Here is a 6,214-nt window from a genome sequence, read left to right as displayed (position 1 = left end):
GATAAAAATTACGAGAATGAAGTGAATATTGAAAATAGTCAAACTTCTGAACTTAAAGTAACTGTTGAAAATGCTGGTGCAGAAGAAATAGAAAGTGATGACACTAAAAACACAAAAAAGAACAATATTGAAGTTGAAGAGCAAAAAAAAATGATATTGATGAAAACAGAAAAACGTCTTTATCAACAACGCAAGAAAGTATTGTTAAAGATCATTCTTATAGTAATTTATTGCGATCAATGCGAAAAGATATTGATCAAGATCATAGCTACACCAAGCTATCTTCAACTATACACAAAAATATTGTTGGAGATCACTGCTATGATAAGTTACCTCCATCAGTAAATAACGATAAAAATATGGATGAAAAAACTGGAGTTGATGAAATTAAGGAGTGTAAAGATACTCGACAGCGAGCTATGTTAACTCCAGTATCAGATCCAGATAGATCGCAATATGCCCAATACACTATATATCCTCTTCATGATAAAAGAATGAACGACTCTTCAACGAATATGTATTAAATGTTGAAAGTCAATGATAAAGCATTGGATAAACGAATAAAAACACTCGATTTACAATGTTTTCCAGATTTATATCCTTATGGTAAAAATGGTCAACATGAAGACAGAAAAGTACCTATAACTGTTTTTGAATATATTAAAGCAAGATTAATGTCAGCCGATCCACGTTTTCGTTTAAATCAACAATATCTCTTTTATTTATTGAATGATTCTAATATTCGGCCACTTGGTCAAGGTATTTTTCATACATTGAATGTTACAAATCCTCGTGAAAAATATACAGCTGAAGGTTATTTAAAGCATTTAAAAAGTGGTCAACTTGATGCAAATTTAACAACTCTTTTTGCTAGACTTCGAAATTCAGAACAATTTTGGAGTAAACCTAAAAATAATTTACACTGTATGTCACGGTACTATGGCCCTGCAACATGTTTTTTTACAGTAAGTCCTGCTGAATGGCATTGGGATGATTTAGTAGAATACGTAAAAGAAGTAAATGCATCACGTTTTGACAAGTTATCTGCTAGCGCAGTGATTGCAGCAGATCCAGTATCAGTCTCAAGGTTTATAGACAATAAATTTCAAGCTGTTCTTGACTTCATTCTGTCAGATAGTCAACCTCTGGGTAAAATAAGTCATTACTTTTGGCGACGGGAATATGAAGGTAGAGGAATTCAGCATTTTCATCTTATACTTTGGGTGGAAGGTGCCCCAATCATTGGTTTAAATACAAATGAAGAAGTAGTTGAGCTGGGGGAGTTCACCCCCCCCCCCCCCCCCCGATAAAACAGATTGTGGGTTCTAGTCAGTGCTAAGTTACCGACGGAGGGTTACCTGTCGACGGTTAGTAGATATACTATCGATCGGTAAGACCTGTTTTACCGACAGTGCTCGGTTTGGCAGTCGACAAGCTTTGATTCGGCAGATACCGACTAAAACACGCTTTTGAGGTTAGTTTTAAATGCTTTTTGAGGTTATGTACGGTGGTGATTGCGTAAAAAGTAACATCAAGTTACAAACTAGATTGGGTCATGGGCAGCCTACCAGATTAAAGGTGGTTGACTTATTCGCATCACCCCCAGAGCTGGCACTAGCTGCTTACCATCTACAGGTTGTGTTAGTGTGTGTACTTACAAGTGTATTTATTTCAAGTCTTATATACTGAAACTGAGGTGTGGACAAGTGCATCCGAGAAGCATGCGGAGAGGATGCCATCTATTGGTTTAATTGCCCCCACTTCCCTTTTTTTTACTAGATGACGTCATTGATTGCATTATCCGACAAGTCTGAGTTGTAGTGGGGATAGAAGAATAATTTCTGAGCTTTTGAGCTCTCGGCACTCAGTCTTTGCTGAAACATCTAAGTGAAAAGTTTGTACTAAAGTTTTTTAGAATATTTATTGTAATATTTATTGTTTAATTACAATTATTTATGATAAGAATAATGATAATAATAATAATAATAATATAAATAATAATATTAATAATCATAAAAATAATATCAATAATACTAATAATAAGTATAGTAATATTAAAAAAATCACAATAATCCGGTCTAAAAGAAAATTAAAGTTCATGCAAGGAATTCAAAAGAATAAAATCCGACTGAGCATGCGCTATCGAAAGTTGGATAAAAAAAATCAACGCTGAACTCAAGTTGGTTGTGGGTTAAGAGATATATATGTATATATGTGAGGGAAATTCAAAACAACCGAAGTTGGTTTGCGCATGCTCTCTGCAGCGCGTGGCATTTAAGGCCGCTTTAAAACTGCGAGAGGGGTATGGTGGACAGTAGGGATAAGGATTTCTCAACATACAACGTGATATGCGTTGAGTGCTTTTTTTTTATTATTGGGTTTTTTGAAATAAGAATTTTTGTTTTAATGTAATTATTTTTTTTTTAATTTGTAATAATTTTTCTGCGTGCGTGTGTGTGTGTGTGCGTGTGTGTGTGTTTTTAGTAATAATTATAAAAATAATGATAATAATTATAATTATAAAAAATGATGATTATAAAGATGATGATTATAAAAATAATGATAATAATCATAATTATCGTAATTATAAAAATGCTGATAATGATAATTATAAAAAATGATGATAATAATAATTACATAAAAAAAAAAAAAAAAAATGATAATAATTATTTATTCTTCATCATCAGATGGTGAATCTTCACCATCCGAATGTGAAAATCTTAAAGCTGGTGACGGCGGAGGTGATGCTGGCGGTGGTGATGGTGACGGCGACGGTGGTGGTGGTGGTGGTGATGCATCGTCATCGTCATTGAGATCAGACAACAGCAACGTCGAGGCCAGCGATGGCGTTGGCGAGCCTGATCTTTGATGCTGCTGCCAAAATCGCTCGTGACAACAACAACGATCTTCACAGCCCTTTGACCTTATTTGACATTGAAGATCATGGTCCTGCTGTAGTTCTTGTAGTCGTTGTTGTTGTTATTGTTGTTGTTGTTTTTGTTGTTGTTCTTGTTCTTGTTCTTGTCCTTCTTGATATGGTTGTTGTTGTGGTTCTTGTTCTTCGTGATATGATTGTTGTTGTTGTTGTAAAAAGTTTTGGATGTTGGCATCGATTTGTTGCTGATGATTGACGATGTCATCACCGATCCAACTAAAAATCGACTCTACGGCCGTATCTAACAGAACCCTTAACTCCCGGTTCGAATTTGGAAATTGTAGTATCCATTCTTGCCGGGAGTCATCTACAATTAATACCACCGATGTATCGGCCATCACAAGTATCGGTCCATCGGTAATTGATTCCCCCCAACCAATAACTGCGACACTTGCCTCCCCACATCACCAGCCAAAAAAAAATGTGTCTTCATTGTATGATAAGTATATTGTTAAGGGTACGACCATCAAATAAAGGAGGTGTCTCTCGATAAAATTTAATTCGAGAATTAATTCTCGATCCATTTATGTTTTTCCTGCAATTAAAAAAGAAATTGTTAAAGTTTTTTTATCATGTGCATATCTCTCTAATTATTTTAATTTTTTTAGTCACGAAGTTTTGAATTAATACCATAGAAAACGATTTTTTGAAATTAATTTTTTTTTCTTCAATAGCAAATTAAAAAAAAGAAAAAAATATATTCCATTATTTTAATTATCAACAGAAATTTAGAAAAGAATTGATTTTTCTTCAACTAATTATTTTCAATAAAAAAATGATAAGAATATTAATTTTTGAATACTTATTTCATAAAATAAGTTTTTTAATGTGTGTAAAAAAATTATTTTCTTGCAAATTTTATTAGATGTCTAAAAAATAATCTGAAGGAAATTATTTTTCTTAAAACTTTTTTACTTATAATTGCTGGATTTTTGATATTTAAAAAAAATTTTAACATTATTATAAGTAAAAGTAATTTCTTACAATATTTTATGCTAATAATTAAATACTTTATGAATAAATTTTTGATATACAATTAATTATGTTGATAAAAAATTTAATTATGTAGACATAACAAATTTAAACCAACAAAAAAAGACTTATTTATCATGTATTTAATTATTAACACAAAATAAGTTTTTAAAAATTAATTTCCCTTCCAATTATTTGAATGTCTCGATATAATTAATTATTTAACGAAAGATTTTTCATTAATTGGAATAAAATTATTAATGATTAATGTGAAAAATAATTTTTTAATTACTTACAGTTTTTGAAAATGCTTAACGATCCCAATAGATTAATAACTTTTTACGTTATTTTATCTGCGCACTTGTTTTTTCTTTTCGCACCCCTTTTGTCTGTGGTGACAGGTTTTTACAAGAAACTACCCCACCACTTTTCTAAAATCTTATAACGAATACAAAAAAAAAATTAAAGGGCCAATTGGAAAAAAAAATTTTTTTTTCCTGACCAATCATAGAAATTTGCATATCTTTTATTCTTGATCACTATGAGCACGTGGGTAACAAACCCACGCTGGTTTGTTTACATTCTTAAAGGAATCGATTTAAACAATGTTTTACAAAAATAATATGAAAATATCAATTAAAATCATAGTGTATGATCGTAATCATTATTCTTTTATACAAAAATTAATAAAAAATGAATAAATTTTATCTTAGAAAAAAAAATTTGCGCGCGTAAGTTCAGACAAATAGAATACCGCCATCTTCGAGTAAAAAATGTAACCAACATTGTATTTGAATTATCCGCTATAAAATTCCAGCCGTTTGGAACTATCAATATTCATTGAAATACATCAATAATCATTTAAATAAATTTAAATATAAATTATAATTACCTGTTTTTTAAAAGATAAATCTCTTAAGTAATAATCAATGTATCTCATCATTAGTTGTGGTACAATTAAAATTCGTAAAAAATATATACTCTGGTAGTCAGCAAGTTGGCATAAATGACTGAAACTTGACCGTAAGTTGACGTTATATTGTCATCAACTTATTACATTCAGCATGGTGGGAGCATTAGGTTGATGATTTAATAATTCAATTAAAATAATAATAATAATTATTTATAAAAAGTTAAACTATTTTCTAGGTTATAAAAATGTAAACAATTACTTAATATCTTTTAAAAATAATAATTGTTAGAAAAAAACTTAAGTTGCATCAAATTTAATTTTATTAATTAATTTTAAATACCAATTTTACATTTTCCAAAAAAAAAAATGCAAGTAATTATTTTTTTCAAACGCGGGAAATTTAAAATCGTTACATCGGATCGTTAATAGTGGCGGTAAATTCAATCAACTTGTTGTCATCAAAATGTGACAACAAGTTATTTTAGTGGGTAGATGTCAACTTATCATCAGTTTTGACTACCACAATGCATTTAAATTATTTGATAATTCAATTAAAATAATAATAATTAATTATAAAAAGTTAAACTATTTTTTAGGTTATAAAAATGTAAACAATTACTTAATATCTTTAAATAAAAAGTTGGAAATCCAAAAGTGCCCGCCTCGAACGTCCATGTTCCAATAAAATATTTATTTTGGCGGTAATCCTAGCAGATTCTCCGGTATATTACCGTAATTTACGGTTTTCGGAAAAATTACCGTACATTGCAGTAAAATACCCCATTTTTACGTGACTCACTGCGACATGTCGTAAATTACCTCATTTTTACCGTAAATTACGGCAATTAATATATTAAGAAATAATTGAAAGCTCATTAAATTTCAAAATTCAAAAATTGTAAATATTTTCCAGTTGGTTATTGAAATACCTGAAGTAATTTGACTAGAGTTCTTTTATTGTAAATTGATAAGAAAAAAAATCAAATTCATACTTTTTACAAAAATTCTCGAAAACAGTAAAACAATATCCAAAATAATGCTCAATTATATTTACAAGTGATTTTGGAATTTTTAAAAAACATTTAGAGGAATGGGGGCAAAATGGGTCCCCAAAATTTAAGGGTCCCATTTCGCCCCAAATCATTCGAGAGACTCAAAATTTTAATTAGCCCCCCCCCCTTCCCTATTAGGGGGGATTGAGGCAAAATGAGCTGACATTTATATTACATATAAGTCTTCATTTCTCAGGAGCCCCCCCCCCCCTCCCCAAACTTAAGCATCTTAATTTACTTGAAAATAAGTGTGACAATAATAAATTACAATTTCAAACAATTTTCAATAAAAACTATAGTCCTCCCTTAATATAAAAATTGAATTCAAATAATGAATGAACT

The sequence above is a fragment of the Microplitis demolitor genome, chromosome 6 (assembly GCF_026212275.2).
Source record: "Microplitis demolitor isolate Queensland-Clemson2020A chromosome 6, iyMicDemo2.1a, whole genome shotgun sequence".
In the NCBI taxonomy this organism is placed as follows: Eukaryota; Metazoa; Arthropoda; class Insecta; order Hymenoptera; family Braconidae; genus Microplitis; species Microplitis demolitor.
The sequence above is the reverse complement of the archived record's forward strand: the minus strand, read 5'-3'. Positions refer to the sequence as shown.